Source organism: Grampus griseus (assembly GCF_964374135.1).
Source record: "Grampus griseus genome assembly, chromosome: 5".
Taxonomy (NCBI): domain Eukaryota; kingdom Metazoa; phylum Chordata; class Mammalia; order Artiodactyla; family Delphinidae; genus Grampus; species Grampus griseus.
The window spans coordinates 29,778,393-29,797,881 of NC_138998.1; the positions used below are offsets into that span (position 1 = coordinate 29,778,393).

Genomic DNA, 19,489 nt, shown 5'->3' on the forward strand with positions numbered 1-19,489 from the left:
GATCACCTTCCTCCCCACAAATACATAAGAAATACATCTACATGTGGAACAACTCCTACAGAACACCTACTGAATGCTGGCAGAAGACCTCAGACCTCCCAAAACGCAAGAAACTCCCCACGTACCTGGGTAGGGTAAAAGAAAAAAAAAAACGACAAAGAATAGGGACGGGACCTGCACCAGTGGGAGGGAGCTGTGAAGGAGGAAAGGTTTCCACACACTAGGAAGCCCCTTCGTGGGCGGAGACTGCGGGGGGCAGAGGTGGGGTAGATTCGGAGCCACGGAGGAGAGCACAGCAACAGGGCAAAGCGTAGAGATTCCTGCACAGAGGATCGGTGCCGACCAGCCCTCACCAGCCTGAGAGGCTTGCCTGCTTACCCGCCAGGACGGGCGGGGGCTGGGAGCTGAGGCTCGGGTTTCGGTCGGATCCCAGACAGAAGACTGGGGTTGGCTACGTGAACACAGCCTGAAGGGGCTAGTGCACCACGGCTAGCCAGGAGGGAGTCCAAGAAAAAGTCTGGAGCTGCTGAAGAGGCAAGAGACTTTTTCTTGCCTCTTTGTTGCCTGGTGCGCGAGGAGAGGGGATTAAGAGTTCCGCTTAAAGGAGCTCCAGAGACAGGCGCAAGCCACGGCTATCAGCGTGGACTCCAGGGACGGGCATGAGACGCTAAGGCTGCTGCTGCCACCACCAATAAGCCTGTGTGCAAGCACAGGTCACTATCCACACACCCCTTCCGGGGAGCCTGTGCAGCCCGCCACTGCCAGAGTCCCGGGATCCAGGGACAACTTCCCCGGGTGAACACACGGCGCGCCTCAGGCTGGTGCAACATCCCGCCGGCCTCTGCCTCCCAGCCTTGCCCCGCATCCGTACCCCTCCCTCCCCCCGGCCTGAGTGAGCCAGAGCCCCCGAATCAGCGGCTCCTTTAACCTCGTCCTGTCTGAGCGGAAAAACAGACGCCCTCAGGCGACCTACACGCAGAGGTGGGTCCAAATCCAAAGCTGAACCCCGGGAGCTCTGCGAACAAAGAAGAGAAAGGGAAATCTTTCCCAGCAGCCTCAGGAGCATCAGATTAAATCTCCACAATCAACTTGATGTACCCTACATCTGTGGAATACCTGAAGAGACAACGAATCATCCCAAATTGAGGAGGTGGACTTTGGGAGCAATGATATATATTTTTTTCTCCCTTTTTCTCTTTGTGAGTGTGTATGTGTATGCTTCATGTGCGATATTGTCTGTATAGTTTTCCTTTTACCATTTGTCGTAGGGTTCTGTCTGTCCATTTTTTTTTATTACTTAAAAAAACTTTTTTCTTAATAATTATATTTTATTTTAATAACTTTATTTTACTTTATTTATTTAATCTTCTTTCTTTCTTTTTTTTCTCCCTTTTATTCTGAGCCGTGTGGAGGACAGGTTCTTAGTGCTCCAGCCAGGCGTCAGGGCTGTGCCACTGAGGTGGGAGAGCCAAGTGCAGGACACTGGTCCACGAGAGACCTCCCAGCTCCACGTAATATCAAACAGTGAACATCTCCCAGACATCTCCATCTCAACGCCAAGACCCAGCTCCACTCAATGACCACCAAGCTGGAGTGCAGGACACCCTATGCCAAACAACTAGCAAGACAGGAACACAACCCCACCCATTAGCAGAGAGGCTGCCTAAAATCAAAATAAGGCCACAGACACCCCAAAACACACCACCAGACGTGGACCTGCCCACCAGAAAGACAGGATCCAGCCTCATCCACCAGAACACAGGCATTAGTCCCCTCCACCAGGAAGCCTACATAACCCACTGAACCAACCTAAGCCACTGGGGACAGACACCAAAAACAACAGAAACTACAAACCTGCAGCCTGCGAAAAGGAGACCCCAAACATAGTAAGCAAAATGAGAAGACAGAAAAACACACAGCACATGTCGAAGCAAGGGAAAAACCCACCAGACCTAACAAATGGAGAGGAAATAGGCAGTCTATCTGAAAAAAAATTCAGAATAATGATAGTAAAGATGATCTAAAATCTTGGAAATAGAATGGAGAAAATACAAGAAACGTTTTAACAGGGACCTAGAAGAACTAAAGAGCAAACAAACAGAGATGAACACAATAAATGAAATTAAAAATTCTCTAGAAGGGATCAATAGCAGAATAACTGAGGCAGAAGAATGGATAAGTGACCTGGAAGATAAAATAGTGGAAATAACTACTGCAGAGCAGAATAAAGAAAACAGAATGAAAAGAATTGAGGACAGTCTCAGAGACCTCTGGGACAACATTAAATGCACCAACATTCGAATTATAGGGGTCTGAGAAAAAGAAAGTGATTGAGAAAATATCTGAAAAGATTGTAGTTGAAAACGTCCCTAATATGGGAAAGGAAACAGTTAATCAAGTCCAGGAAGCACACGGACTCCCATACAGGATAAATCCAAGGAGAAACACACCAAGAAACATATTAATCAAACTATCAAAAATTAAATACAAAGAAAAAATATTAAAAGCAGCAAGGGAAAAGCAACAAGTATCACATAAGGGAATCCACATAAGGTTAACAGCTGATCTCTAAGCAGAAACTCTGCAAGCCAGAAGGGAGTGCTGGGACATATTTAAAGTGATGAAAGAGAAAAACCTACAACCAAGATGACTCTACCCAGCAAGGATCTCATTCAGATGTGACGGAGAAATTAAAAGCTTTACAGACAAGCAAAAGGTAAGAGAATTCAGCACCACCAAACCAGGTTTACAACAAATGCTAAAAGAACTTCTCTAGGCAGGAAACACAAGAGAAGAGAAAGACCTACAATAATAAACCCAAAACAATTAAGAAAATGATAATAGTAACACACATATTGATAATTACCTTAAATGGATTAAATGCTCCCACCAAAAGACATAGATTGGCTGAATGGATACAAAAACAAGACCCGTATATATGCTGTCTACAAGACACCCACTTCAGACCTAGGGACACATACAGACTGAAAGTGAGGGGATGGAAAAAGATATTCTATGCAAATGGAAATCAAAAGAAAGCTGGAGTAGCAAAATAGACTTTAAAACAAACACTATTACAAGAGACAAAGAAGGACACTACATAATGGTCAAGGGATCAATCCAAGAAGAAGATGTAACCATTGTAAATATTTATGGACCCAACATAGGAGCACCTCAATACATAAGGCAAATACTAACAGCCATAAAAGGGGAAATGGACAGTAACACAATCATAGTAGGGGACTTTAACACCCCACGTTCACCAATGGACAAATCATCCAAAATTAAAATAAATAAGGAAACAGAAGCTTTAAATGGCCCATTAAACAAGATGGACTAAATTGATATTTATAGGACTTTCCATGCAAAAACAACAGAATACACCTTCTTCTCAAGTGCTCATGGAACATTCTCAAGGATAGATCATATCTTGTGTCACAAATCAAGCCTTGGTAAATTTAAGAAAACTGAAATCGTATCACGTATTGTTTCTGACCACAACGCTATGAGGCTATGTATCAATTACAGGAAAAAATCTGTAAGAAATACAAATACATGGAGGTTAAACAACACACTACTTAATAACCAAGAGATCACTGAAGAAATTAAAGAGGAAATCAAAAAATACCTAGAAACAAATAAGAATGAAAACACAACGACCCAAAACCTATGGGATGCAGCAAAAGCAGTTCTAAGAGGGAAGTTTATAGCTATACAATCCTACCTTAAAAAACAAGAAACATCTCAAATAAACAACCTAACCTTACACCCTAAAGCAATTAGAAAAAGAAGAACAAAAAACCCCAAAGTTAGCAGAAGGAAAGAAATCATAAAGATCAGATCAGAAATAAATGAAAAATTAATGAAGGAAACGATAGCAAAGATCAATAAAACTAAAAGCTGGTTCTTTGAGAAGATAAACAAAATTGATAAACCATTAGCCAGACTTAACAAGAAAAAAGAGAGAAGACTCAAATCAATAGAACGAGAAATGAAAAAGGAGAAGTAACAACTGACACTGCAGAAATACAAAGGATCATGAGAGATTACTACAAGCAACTCTATGCCAATAAAATGGACAACCTGTAAGAAATGGACAAATTCTTAGAAATGCACAACCTTCCAAGATTGAACCAGGAAAAATAGAAAATATGAACAGACCAATCACAAGCACTGAAATGGAAACTGTGATTAAAAATGTTCCAACAGGGCTTCCCTGGTGGCACAGTGGTTGAGAGTCCACCTGCCGATGCAGGAGACATGGGTTCGTGCCCCAGTCCAGGAAGATCTCACATGCCGCAGAGCGGCTGGGCCCGTGAGCCATGGCCACTGAGCCTGTGCGTCCGGAGCCTGTGCTCCGCAACGGGAGAGGCCACAACAGTGAAAGGCCCGCGTACCGCAAAAAAAAAAAAAAAAAAAAAAAAAAAAAACTTCCAACAAACAAAAACCCAGAACCAGATGGATTCGCAGCCAAATTCTATCAAACATTTAGGGAAGAGGTAACACCTAACCTTCTCAAACTCTTCCAAAATATAGCAGAGGGAGGAACATTCCCAAACTCATTCTACGAGGCCACCATCACTCTTGACACCAAAACCAGATAAAGATGTCACAAAGAAAGAAAACTACAGGCCAATATCACTGATGCACATAGATGCAAAAGTCCTCAACAAAATACTAGCAAACAGAATCCAACAGCACATCAAAAGGATTATACACTATGATCAAGCGGGGTTTATCCCAGGAATGCAAGGATTCTTCAATATACGCAAATCAATCAATGTGATAAACCATATTAAACTGAAGGAGAAAAACCATATGATCATCTCAACAGATGCAGAGAAAGCATTCGACAATATTCAACACCCATTTATGATAAAAATCCTGCAGAAAGTAGGCATAGAGGGAACTTTCCTCAACATAATAAAGGCCATATATGACAAACCCACAGCCAACATCGTCCTCAATGGTGAAAAACTGAAAGCATTTCCACTAAGATCAGGAACAAGACAGGGTTGCCCACTCTCACCACTATTATTCAACATAGTTTTGGAAGTTTTAGCCACAGCAGAGAAGAAAGAGAAATGAAAGGAATCCAAATCGGAAAAGAAGAAGTAAAGCTGTCACTGTTTGCAGATGACATGATACTATACATAGAGAACCCTAAATATGCTACCAGAAAACTACTAGAGCTAATCAATGAATTTGGTAAAGTAGCAGGATACAAAATTAATGCACAGAAATCTCTTGCATTCCTATACATTAATGATGAAAAATCTGAAAGTGAAATTAAGAAAACACTCCCATTTACCACTGCAACCAAAAGAATAAAATATCTACGAATAAACCTACCTAAGGAGATAAGAGACCTATATGCAGAAAATTATAAGACACTGATGAAAGAAATTAAAGATGATACAAATAGATGGAGAGATATACCATGTTCTTGGATTGGAAGAATCAACATTGTGAAAATGACTACTACCCAAAGCAATCTACAGATTCAATGCAATCCCTATGAAATTACCACTAGCATTTTTCACAGAACTAGAACAAAAAATTTCACAATTTGTATGGAAACACAAAAGACACTGATTAGCCAAAGCAATCTTGATAAAGAAAAACAGAGCTGGAGGAATCAGGCTCCCTGACTTCAGACTATACTACAAAGCTACAGTAATCAAGACAGTATGGTACTGGCACAAAAACAGAAATATAGATCAATGGAACAGGATAGAAAGCCCAGATAAACCCACACACATATGGTCACCTTATCTTTTCTAAAGGAGGTAAGAATATACAATGGAGAAACGACAGCCTCTTCAATAAGTGGTGCTGGGAAACTGGACAGCTACATGTAAAAGAATGAAATTAGAACATTGCCTAAAACCATACACAAAAATAAACTCAAAATGGATTAAAGACCTAAATGTAAGGCCGGTCACTATAAAACTCTTAGAGGAAAGCATAGGCAGAACACTCTACGATATAAATCACAGCAAGATCCTTTTTGACCCACTCCTATAGAAAGGGAAATAAAAACAAAAATAAACAATGGGACCTAATGAAACTTAAAAGCTTTTGTACAGCAACGGAAACCATAAACAAGACGAAAAGACAACCCTCTGAATGGGAGAAAATATTTGCAAATGAAGCAACTGACAAAGGATTAATCTCCAAAACATACAAGCAACTCATGAAGCTCAATATCAAAAAAACAAACAACCCAATCCAAAAATGGGCAGAAGACCTAAATAGACATTTCTCCAAAGAAGATATACAGATTGCCAACAAACACATGAAAGGATGCTCAACATCATTAATCATTAGAGAATTGCAAATCAATACTACAATGAGATATCATCTCACACCCATCAGAATGGCCATCTTTAAAAAATCTGCAAACAATAATTGCTGGAGAGGGTGTGGAGAAAAGGGAACCCTCTTGCACTGTTGGTGGGAATGTAAATTGATACAGCCACTATGGAGAACAGTGTGGAGGTTCCTTAAAAACTACAAATAGAACTACCATACGACCCAGCAATCCCACTACTGGGCATATATCCTGAGAAAACCACAATTCAAAGAGTCATGTACCAAAATGCTCATTGCAGCTGCATTTATAATAGCCAGGACATGGAAGCAACCTAAGTGTCCATCAACAGATGAATGGATAAAGAAGATGTGGCACATATATACGATGGAATATTACTCAGCCATAAAAAGGAACAAAACTGAGTTATTTGTAGTGAGGTGGATGGACCTAGAGACTGTCATACAGAGTGAAGTCAGAGAAAGGAAAATAAATATCGTATGCTAACACATATATATGGAATATAAAAACAAAAACAATAGAAAGAAAAAAATGATCAGAAGAAACTAGGGGCAAGACGGGAATAAAGATGCAGACCTACTAGAGAATGGACTTGAGGATACAGGGAGGGGGAAGGGTAAGCTGGGACAAAGTGAGACAGTGGCATGGACATTTATACACTACCAAACAGAAAATAGATAGCTATTGGGAAGCAGCCGCATAGTACAGGGAGATCAGCTCAGTGCTTTGTGACCACCTAGAGGGGTGGGATAGGGAGGGTGGGAGGGAGGGAGATGCAAGAGGGAAGAGATACGGGGGCGTATGTTTACGTATAGCTGATTCACTTTGTTATAAAGCAGAAACTAACACACCATTGTAAAGCAATTATACTCCAATAAAGATGTTAAAAAAAAATGAGAAAGCACTATGTTCAGAACAGAACACTAAGGTTGTGGCCAAGGACCCCTTGATAAAGAGATTAGTATGGGTGTGAACATCAGACTTTATCAGCCACTCCAGCAGCAAACAGGCAATCAGAACTGGAAGGAGACAGGACAGAATGAAGGAAGATTGTCAGCCTTCTTAGGTTTTACAGGATGGGACCACAAAGCTATTCAGTTGGGATCTCGGGATATTCTTCATGACAAGAAAAGAAGGACCCCAAAGGCTATTCTGAAATCATGAAGGCTGCCTCCCCAGTGTCCAAAGAGGAGGCTATCACCTGGGTTTCAACAGGCCAAAGACTCCCAGTCCAAAGCCAAGGGGGTCAGGCCAGTATAGCCACTACTATGTGAGATTCCACACACTAAATTATTTAATAATAAATAATAATTTATTATTAATAAATTATTTAATAAAATATTTAATATTTTTAAGTGGACAAAATGTTGGAACAGATACTTCACCAAAGAAGATATATGGATGGCATATAAGCATATGAAAAGACCTTCAATATCCTTAGTCATTACAGAAATGCAAATTAAAACCACAAAATGTTATCACTACACAGCTATTAAATGGATTAAAAAGAGAAGGGAGGTGAAGAAAGAAAGGGAAGAGAGGGGGTAAAGAAAGCAACAAGCTAGTGAGTGAAACAGGAAGACAGAAAGAAGGAAACACACAAACAAACTGACAATATTAGGTGTGAATGAGGCTGCAGAGCAGCTGGAATCCATACACTACTTGTTGGAATGCAAAACAGCACAGCCACTATGGAAAACAGTCTGGCAGCTTCTTATAAACATAACTTACCATGCGACCCAGCAATCTCACTGAGCCAGATTCAAAAGGCTACATATGACATTCTGGAAAAGGCAAAATTATAGGGAAAGAGAATAGATCAGTGGTTTTCACAGGTTAATGGTGGGAAGAGAGTGACTACAAAGCAAGAGGAAATTTTTTTTTGAGAGCAAGGTGAAGGAACTGTTCTGTACTTATATTGTGGTAGTGATTACATAACTCCAAGAATGTGTCAAATCCCATTCATACTCCAAAAAGTGTGAATCCTGTTGTATGTAAACTAAAATAAATATATAGCAGAAAACATTCATTGTTCGGCCTTAAATGGAACTATTTTTACTCATATATGGTTTTGTATCATCACCCAATATACAGTCACTGAGTTTTTGCATATCTTCCATATGCTGACATCTTTATATCATTGTGTTTTATGCAGTATCTGGAAACACCAGAGTAGAAATGAAAACTGAACATCCCAGTCTAATGAAAACAGTTTGGGTCTTATAAACTCCCTAAAAGGTCCACTTTAGGAACCTTCAGAGAATTACTAATCTAAATATGGGAATAACATCAGGCCAAACAGCTAAAAACATGTTCTTCCCAACCTACTTGTAAAAATTCATTTAGTGTATCCATATATTAATGACACTAAGTCACTTTATCAATCATCTTATCAAATCATTTTACCATATTGTGTATGATATGTAAACAATGAGGAAGGGCACTGTTTACTAGGTAAATATATAGATCATGATAAATATGACCATTTTGGGGAAGCCAGTTATTATATTCCTAGGAAAAAGTAAAGAACCAGCTAGTGATAGAAAATAATTCTAAAGGGAAATCTCCCATGCTAATACAAATGCAATTTTAGAATCTGCTGTACTTTAACAGATAACTTGACAACTTCCTGTTTCTGATAAAAATCAGCAGAGTGTCAATACCTAAGTGAGGAGCTCCGGAAGTCTGGCTGGGCTACAGATCTCTCAGTAAACAATGAAGGGGTGAAAATCCCCCAATAACTAACTTCAATATGCTGTAATGCAAAAAGACAAGGCAATTCATAAGATTATTTTATTCTATTCAATGTTTTAAAACCTACTATCTCATCAAGTAATTTTAACTGCTAGACACTCTTACTAATAAAACAACATGGATAAGAATCCCACCATGAGGAAAACAAAAAGTTACAGGCTAGTCTGAAATAAAGACTACTTACCCGTTTTTTTTAAAAGGACAGGTCAAATAAATTGCCATCTTATCCTATCCACTTTTGAAAATATCACTTTGAAAACATCCCCAATATGAGAAAGCACAAGATAATGACAAGAGCTAAAGTCCTGTGCATATCAAAATTTATTCACTTATTCATTCAACAAACGTTTATAGAGTAGTTATTAGAGTAGGACACTGAGCTAAAGCCTGAGAGTAAAGAAAGGCATATGAAGCAAAAATCCTGCTCTCAAAAAATAGACTATAACTCTATCTCTTCAACAACTTGTTTAATTAATGCCTTTTATATACAAGCCATTATTCCCTATATGATTATTTTGTCAGGTATCACAAAATTTTACTTATTACTCTCTGAATTACAATAAGCTGTACCAAGATCATAATAAGAATGTATTGCCATTTTATAATCTGAAGAATACTGCATTTTATATAAATCAAAGAAGTCATTACATGTTACTGCTAAAGTAAAAGCAATATGATAATCTTGCTAAGATTGCTAAATTATGAGCAATTATGGTATAAACCACCATCTATAACAAAAGTGTAACATAATGAAGAATTTAATGTCATAATTAATACAACAAATGTAAACACATTAACTGATCTAATCCTTATTGTGCTTCACAACTAAACATAAATGGGTAAAAAACTGACTGTAATCATATTTTTATATGTATTTTTAAAGTTGTGGTAAAATACATTGTTTTGGGTTGAATTCTCACCCCTCTTCCAAATTCAGATGCTGAAGTCCTAACCTCTAGTACCTCAGAATGTAACTATATTTGGAGATAGGGTCTTTAACAAAGTAATTAAGGTAAAATGAGGTCATTAGGGTGGGCTCTAATCCAGTATGATTAGTGTCATTTTAAGAGCTGATTAGTACACAAACACACTCAGTGGGAAAACTATATGAAGACAGTGGGAGAAGACAACCATCAACCAAGCCAGAAACCAACCCTGCTGACAACTGATGTCAGATCAGATTCTACCTCCGGAATTTTGAGACAATAAATTTCTGTTGTTTAAGTCACCCAGTTTGTGATACTTTGTATTGGCAGCCCTAGCAAACTAATACAATACACATAAAATTTATCATCTGAACCATTTCTAAGTCTACAGTTCCATGGCATTAAGTACTCACAGTGTTATGCAATCATTACCACCATCCGTCTCCAGAACAATTTTCATCTTGCAAAACTGAAACTCTATACCCATTAAATGATGACTCTCCTATATACAGCCAAACTACCAATTAAGTATGAGAGAAGAATAAAATAATTTTCAGACATGCATTCTCAAAATATTTAATTCCAATGTACCCTTATTCAGGAAACAACTGGAAAATATGCTACAGCAAAACAAAGGAATAAAGCAAGATAAAAGAAGACACTAGACCTAGGAAACAGGGGGACCAATGAAGAAAGGCAAAGAGACTTCCAGAATGCCGAGAAAAGCAAATTAAACTCTGTAACAGGTCTACAATAAATAGTCCAAATTGGAGTAGGATTACAGGAAAAAGAGAAAAAAAACCTGATAGATTATCTGACAGGTATGACTATGTGAAAAATTAACAAAGTATGAATTTTACAGAACTGTTGTTGGGTGTGGGAAGGTTTAGCTATAAATTCAAAGAAAACAAAGAAAATTTTAAATGAGAATCTTACAAATTTCTTACAGATTTCAAGAAAAAAATATGAAGTTACACAAGAAAAGAAATTTAAACATAGGAGGTGGGTCAGCTGTAAGCAATACATACATGGTTTATGTGGTCACGATAATGAAAACACTGAATCTGATTATATTTTATCAAGACAATGGGGCCAAGAAAGATAGGTTAAGAAAATGAATATCCTCATTTATCTTAACAGAAAATCAGATGTCTAAAATTTAATGAATAAGAGATAATACAGGCATTATATAGTTTTTACTTATCAAAGTAATATATGAACATGGCTTAAAATGTTATATAGTGCTAAGGCACCTATAACAAAAGTAACAGTTGTTTGCTCTTCTGCTCCTTTCTCCTCCCCCTTGCCTCAAGAGGTAATCACTTTCAACTTTTTTAGCTGTTTCTTCTTGCTTCATCTGTATCATTAGAAACAGCTAGGAGAGTTGAAAGTGATTACTTCTTGAGTAAAAGGGGTGGGAAAAGTAAAGGGAGAGCAAAGGACTGCTATTTTTGTTACAGGCCTCTTAGCACTATTTGACATTTTAAACGATGTTCATATACTTTTTTTTTTTAATCTATTTTTGGCTGCATTGGGTCTTCACTGCTGCGCACTGGCTTTCTCTAGTTGCGGCGAGCGGGGGCTACTCTTCATTGCAGTGCGTGGGCTTCTCATTCTGGTGGCTTCTCTTGTCACAGAGCACAGGCTCTAAGCGCGCGGGAATCAGCAGTCGTGGCTCGTGGGCTCAGTGGCTCGCAGACTCTGGAGCACAGGCTCAGTAGTTGTGGCGCACGGGCTTAGTTGCTCTGTGGAATGCGGGATCTTCCCACACCAGGGCTTAAACCCGTGTCCCCTGCACTGGCAGGCAGATTCTTAACCACTGTGCCACCAAGGAAGCCCTCATATACTATTTTGATAATTAAAAAATTTAGAAAGCCTCACTGATCCCTTAAAAATCAAAAATTAAGTCAATCATAATATTGAATAGCTAACTTTTAAGCTGTACCAGTATCTATTCTCTCTTCTTTTTGTGATACTATCTCAACTTCTTTCTGAGAAACTACCCTCTCCATCCCCACCCCACCCCCACCCCCCAATTCTATTTCACCATTTTTTAGGTGGAGTTCCATCAACTGTGATATAGTATCTGCAATTCTTGCACGGCCAAATCAGAATATTAAATTCCCTTAATTCTTGTGACTAGTTGGAGAATGGGCCTAAAACTCAAGTTCTTCATTCAGAAAGACTTCTGGGATATCTATGGGGTTACTGGGATGACACCATTTTCCCAACAGACTTAAACCTAAGAACATGTACACTCAGAGTAAACATCACTATGTAGAACCTGGCAATGAAGCTGAGAGGCAAATAACGATTAGATTTCATTTTTTGAGCCCTTAAACCTAATCATTCCTCAATCTAGAACCTACCTCTGAATTCTTCATTTCAGAGATAGCAAAAAATTACCTTTCTGTTAAAAATAAACTAATAGGGCCAACATGTGTGTACGATGATAATAGGGAACCAAACTGACTGAAAAAAAAAAGAGTATGAAATTTAAAGGAGAAAAGAACAGTCTAAGAAAGAAGACTTCAGATGGAAGAAAAATGAACAAAAACAAGAATATAAAAAGCTAGATGGGGATTAAGGAAACTCTAATACCAGCAAGTACAGATACTTCCAAATTTAATAACTGTGTGTGTGTGCGTGTACATGTACACTTTGGAAAGGGTTTAATGAAAGCTAACACTGAACACTATTGTGGGTCTTATAAACAACCAAATCACTGATTTTACCAAGCTTTCCCTTGTAAACATTTACCAGGTTTTTTTTTGAGGTCCTTCTATGTTCTAGGCACAGTGTGAGTGAACCAGCTTACAAAGCTAAAGCTGTCCTGGAAGAGCTTACAGGTTAGTGGGGAAAGTTCTATTTCTTGTTAATATTATTTTACCTGTAATTCTGACTTATTTTAAACATATTTTGCTCCCAATTAGCATTACAAACTATGCCAGCTGCATCTGTAAATTAGGTCCAGTGTGTTGCTGTTTATACATTTAGCTACCTCTGACTGGACCAATAAAATTACTTGTCTTTCCACTTTATAAACTCTTAGCTGCCAGAACACACCTATTTTAAAATGTAATATAAAAACATATGGCCTGCCTTGAATACCAAAGGCCTAAAGAACAAAAAATATAATGGTCCTAAGAAGGCAAGCTTGGTATCAGGTTAAAACAGGACAGATCCAGAGGAGCAGTATAACAAGTTTATACTCACTAGTTCTAAGACAGAGGCTGTACATTCTGGTTTCATTCTCCTCACAAAGGGTAATGCCAAAAAGGAAACTACTAATAGTTGGAGAAGAGCTTTTCTACTCCATGTGTCATCCATCCTGGAGTTTCTGGGAAATACAAATTATCTTCCTAAGACATGGAAGGAGCGATTTTATTCAGCCTAGACTGCCTCTAACCCCTAAGCGCTGGGGAAAAGGACTCTCATAAAGAAACATGTCCTTTTCCTAAGGAGAATGGAACTAAACTAGGTGACCGCACCCTCAAAAACAAAACAGGAGTCAGAAACTAGAGACCAGTTTTACTGGACTATGACAGTAAAACACCTGGATTATCTCATGCCTTTATTACTGTTATCTCTACATTGCCTCCTTATTTGGGTATGTGGCCTGTTAAGGTAGAGGAAATGAGAGGACTGTCTAGATTCTCTATCTTTTCAGCCAAGCTTGAGAGAACCCCCAGGTGGTTGTGTAGGTGAACACAGCTTTAAAAGCACAAAGGAGGGACTTCCCTGGTGGCACAGTGGTTAAGAATCCACCTGTCAATGAATGGGACACGGGTGCAGCCACAAAGACCCAATGCAGCCAAACATAAACAAATAAATAAAATTTTTTAAAAAAAGGCACAAAGGAAAATCTACATTCTCTGAAATCTGATTCAAGGGAAAAAGGAGAATAGGAACCAGTCCAGGCCTGAAGACAATACACCCTACATTGTTCTCACATAAAGTGAAGCCAATGCTCCACAGGTGTTTGCAAACTGTTAGAGAGCACACAGAGGGCTAGGTCTTAGGGGATAATTCTCTTCTACCATCACCCCATCTAGCTTCCTCAGGCTATCCCTAATCTGTAGGGCTAGGAGGTATCTCTTACCCTATTTGACATTTAAACCATGTTCATATATTACGCTGATAAATAAGGATCTTGCAAGTGCAGGATCTGCACCTAAGAGTGAGTACCTCCTTCAATTCTGTACCCTAGGCAACTTAGATGCTTGTCTCACCCTAGTCCCAGCCCTGCTTCATTGCCCCTGTGAATAAAATATGCTTATGATGCATTCAATTTCCTTTTTAACCACATCCTTGGGTTCTAGACACTGCTCTATCATTTGCTATGACTCAGAGAACGTCATATCAACCTCCCTGAAACTCCATTTTCTTATAAGGGAACTGAATAAGATAATATCGAAAAATCTTTTTTTGAGCACCAAAACTATAATCTAAGTTTCCCCTTAAATTTTCTGGGCTAAACAAGGCCAGATTTGTATTGTGTTTTTTTGTTTGTTTATTTTTTAGAAATTTATTTTATTTTATTTTTGGCTGCTTTGGGTCTTTGTTGCTGCGTGTGGGCTTTCTCTAGTTGCAGCAAGCGGGACTATTCTTCGTTGCAGTGCGCGGGCTTCTTATTGCAGTGGCTTCTCTTGTTGCGGAGCACAGGCTCTAGGCACACGGGCTTCAGTAGTTGTAGCATGCAGGCTCAGTAGTTGTGGCTCAAGGGCTCTAGAGTGCAGGCTCAGTAGTTGTGGCACATGGGCTTAGTTGCTCCGCGGCATGTGGGATCTTCCTGGACCAGGGCTCAAACCAATGTCCCCTGCACTGGCAGGTGGATTCCTAACCACTGAGCCACCAGGGAAGTCCGTGTATTGTGTTTTTAAATTTTTTCATTATATTAAGTGCTCGCTATTCCACTCCTTACTCTTTAGTACACTCTAATTACTGTATGCCCTAAAAGTGTCACTCCAAGTTGTACATATTCCCAAACGAGTAAACACAGCACAGGGGACAGCGGAACTATCATTTTCCCCATGATGTACAGTATAAATAAGGTTTAGGTTGCATCATCACTTTTTACGAACCATATTTTCCTGACATACACCAAACTTGTGGTCACCTGAAATCCAAGACTTATTTAACATGCAATTATTCATAACATTTGAGCATCTTTCACGTTAACTGCTGCACTTAATTCTACTTCTCTCTCATGCCCTCCATGTGTAATTTTTATTCAAACATAGATTCAGGACTTTACTCAGAAATCACCTCACAGCTATCAGAATGGCTATTATCAAAAAGACAACAAATAAATATTGGTGAGGATGTGGAGAAAAGGGAACCTTCATGTACTGTTGGGAGAAATGTAAATTGGTGCAGCCACTATGGAAAACAATATGGAGGTTCCTCAAAAACCTACAAATAGAACTACTATGACATAGCATTTCGACTTCTGGGTATTTATCTGAAGAAAATCAAAACACTAATTCAAAAAGACATATGGACCCCTATGTTCACTGTAGCATTATTTATTTACAAGAGCCAAGATATGGAAGCAAACTAAGTGACCACCCACAGGTGAATGGACAAAGAAGATGTGGTATATATAAATGTACACACACACACACACACACACACGTACACACACACAGGAATACTACTCAGCCATATAAAAGATAAAATCTTGCATTTGCAACAATGTGGATGGACCCAGAGGGTACTATGCTAAGTGAAATAAGTCAGACAGAGAAAAAGAAATACTGTATGACTTCACTTATATGTGGAATCTAAGAAACAAATGAACAAACATAAGTAAACAGAAACAGAGTCATAGATACAGAGGGCAAACAGGTGGTTACCAGAGGGGAGGGGTGGGGGGAAGAGAAGTAGGTGAGGGAGATTAAGAGGTACAAACTCTCAGTGACAAAATAAATGAGTCACAGGTATGAAATATGCAGTGTGGGGTATATGTCAATAATTATGTAATATCTTTGTATGGTGACAGATGACCAGACTTATCATGATCATTTTGAAATGTACAGAAATATGAATCACTATGCTATATACCAAGAACATAGTGTTATAGGTCAATTATACTTCAAAAACAAACAACAAACAAATTCAGAAAAAAAGAGATCAGATTTGTAGCTACCAGAGGAGTCAGGAGAGGGGGAATTGGATAAAGGTAGTCAAAAGGTACAAACTTCCAGTTGTAAGTACTAGGGTTGTAATGTACAACATGATAAATATTATTAACACTGCTGTATGTTATATATGAATGTTGTTAAGGGAGAAAATCTAAGAATTCTCATCACAAGGAAAAAAATTTTTTTCTATTTCTTTAATGTTGTACCCATATGAGATGACGGACGTTCACTAAACCTACTGTGCTAATCATTTCACGATGTATGTAAGTCAAATCATTATGTTGTATAAGCCTTAAACTTATACAGTGCTGGATGTCAATTATATCTCAATAAAACTGAGGGAACAGTTTAGGATGGTAAATTTTGTATTATATGTATTTTACCACAATTTTAAAAATCAGGGGGAAAAGTTATATACATTTAAACTTTCTAGGTCTAATGTTTCCCTTTTTATCATTTTCTGTTTAATTATTAAATTCTAAACAACCTAGTCTCCACACTACAGCCAGAGTAATCTGAGCTTTTAACTCCCCTACTCAAAATCCCTCAATGGTTCCTACTAGCCCTCAGGATAAAAACACCTTCATACAGTCATATCTTTCCATATTCTCCACCTATGCTCTACCCATACATAAAGATCCATGTTCTGCTCCCTAAATTTGGCATCCTTTAAGGATGTTTACCTCTGTATTGCTCCTTCTTTGGAACCTAAATTCAAGAGTCATTTCTCTTATCATCAGATAAGGCTGACTTAGGTGCCTCTCCACTGTGCTCTTACACAACCTTTTATTTATTTTATTAAGGCACTCAGTGTCCTGTCACTGAAACAGGCTGCTTAAATAATGTCTCCCTACACAGCAAGTTCTTAGATGAACTAGACAAAGTCTCATTTCATTTTGTATCCTTGGCACCTTAATACATGCATGTGATAATTAAATTCACAGAATCAACATCATAACTTTCAGCTCCCTTCACATGGTGTTCCAGTCCTCAATATAGCATGCCCTTCCTCACTCAGCAAACTCCGGAATATCCTTTATGATCTCATTCATGTTTGTTATTTTTTTCATGTTTGTTTTCTTTGCATCACTTCCCCAGACATCTCTGAGCAGAGTTAGTCAATCCCTTCTCTACGCATCTACCTCTTGTACAGTTCTTATAATTTCCGTACCTCCATATGGCAGAATCCATTAGTTGTCTACCTCTTTATTTGTCCTCTTCTTCCTAAGTAACAGAACTCCCCAACTGGGCTCACCACATGGCAAACACAATAAAAAATTATATTTTAAGCCTCCTTTGGAGTTAAGATGTGACCATGTAAGTCTTATTCTCAAGTAGTAGTCAGTTGCAGCTTGCCTCCTATAACAAGTAAGGCAACCCACCCCTACATCTGGTTTTTACCCAGTGTCCTTAACTCTCTGGTCTCCAGTATCACGTGTGACTCTGTCAGCCTCTATGATCTTACAAGACATGAATTAAAGATCACCTCAACTATTTCCATATCTAAACCTGGCATAGCCAAGGCTTCAACCCCACTTTGCAAGCTGTACTCCTAGTCCACTACTTCCACAGATAAATTTATCTCATTTTTTAACAAGGCTTTCTTTTTTTAAAATTCTTTCTATTTTATCTTATCATTGCTTTTATACAACAGGCATATATTACCCATTCTAATATTTTTTAAAATTAGTTCAAAATTTGTTAATTCAACTAATTATTAAAATTATATGGGTCTCTGAAGATACTGGTGAAGAAAGGTTAATATGACAAAGCCAAAAGATTGTATAGGATATATATGTACCTATTTTGCTATTAAAAAGAAACACATGCTTTTTTTCCCCCTGAAAATCACACTTATCATCTCATCAACTTTTTTCTTTTCTTTTCCCTTCCTTCCTTCCTTTCTTCCTCCCTCCCTCCCCCTCCCTCCCTCCCTTCCTTTCTTTCATACTTTTGCAGTGTAAAAGTTTCCAAATCTACTTTCAGAATACCATCACTACCACTAAGATAGAAACAATATTTATCACTGTATCACCAGTTCCTAGCATATTAGGCACACAAGGATCTAGTGACTGAGGCTGATGCCACATAAGGATATGTCACCTGTGGCAATGAGGTCAATAGGTAAGATTCTACATACCCACTTTGTTACAAACTGAGTTATGAGCAGTACTCAATTATCAATTCATCAAAAGACAGAAAGAGAAGTAAAACAAAAAAAAAGTGGTAAACAAAACAAGGAAAAATAAATCTACTTATAAACTAGATGTAAATGAGTTTAGTTCATTTATAAGAGGTTATCAGATTTGATATAAAAATAAAATACAAAATCCAACTAAAGCTGCTTATAGGAGAGAAAGGCTGAAAATAAATGAAAAAATATTTTGGCAAACACCAACACAAAAAAGATGATGTAGCGATCTTAATATCAGACAAAACAATATTATGGCAACATTAATAGGTATGGAGAGGTATTTCAAGTACACATGGAACATTTTAAAAAAACAATCGTGGAGTCACAAAGAAAGACAAAAATTTCAAAGAACTTATATCTAAGACCACCTTCTCTGACCACAATATAATGTTGAAATCATCAATAAAACATCTTTGAAATGTTTGGAAACTTAAAAATGGACTCCTAGGCAAAAAATTTTAAAGAAAATCATAATAGAAATGATAAAATAAGAACCAAGCAACAATAAAAGTATTATGCTATCAAAATGTGGATCTCGGTTTATAGCTTTAATGCATTTTTAACAAAAATATAGATGAAATATGCTTAACTAATATTTTTTCAATCAAAAACTGAAAAAAGATGAGAGTAAACAGAAAGAAAGCATAATTGCATTAATCATGTTTTTAAATTTTCTATATTTTGTAATGCTCTGACATGGCAGGGCCTTTCAGACACAGAGGACTGTCCCTCCCAGGATTACCTAATCCCTAGAGATAGCAAACAGTAAGCCCAAGAGCACATCTTTGATGTACAACCAATGAATCCAGAGCCCATATCCCCAACCATCTCCATCAAAAAACCTCTCACATACGAAGCCAATATTCTCCCTGCCCTAAATCATGCCAGGGCCACTACTAGAAACAACTAAAGACCACCCCTATCACCCAGAGCTATAAATCATTCAAACTATCCAACCCCAGACTTGCTCAAGCGTGCCTACCCTGACTCATCCTTCTCACAGAAACCACAATAAAGGCTCCATACTTTCCCCTTGACTCCTTTTGCCTCCTTGGTGTGGCGTGGCTTCTGTTTCTAAGGAACTGTGAGTAAAAACTTCCTTCATGACAGTCATTTCCATGTCTGTGTCTTACTC

At 38.3% G+C, this 19,489-nt stretch overlaps 1 protein-coding gene across 3 annotated transcripts in view; it reads right to left on the reverse strand.

The window, feature by feature from the left end:
* NCK1 (NCK adaptor protein 1) overlaps positions 1-19,489 on the reverse strand; it is a 92,998-nt gene that overhangs the window by 48,880 nt on the left and 24,629 nt on the right. The window lies entirely within an intron of this gene.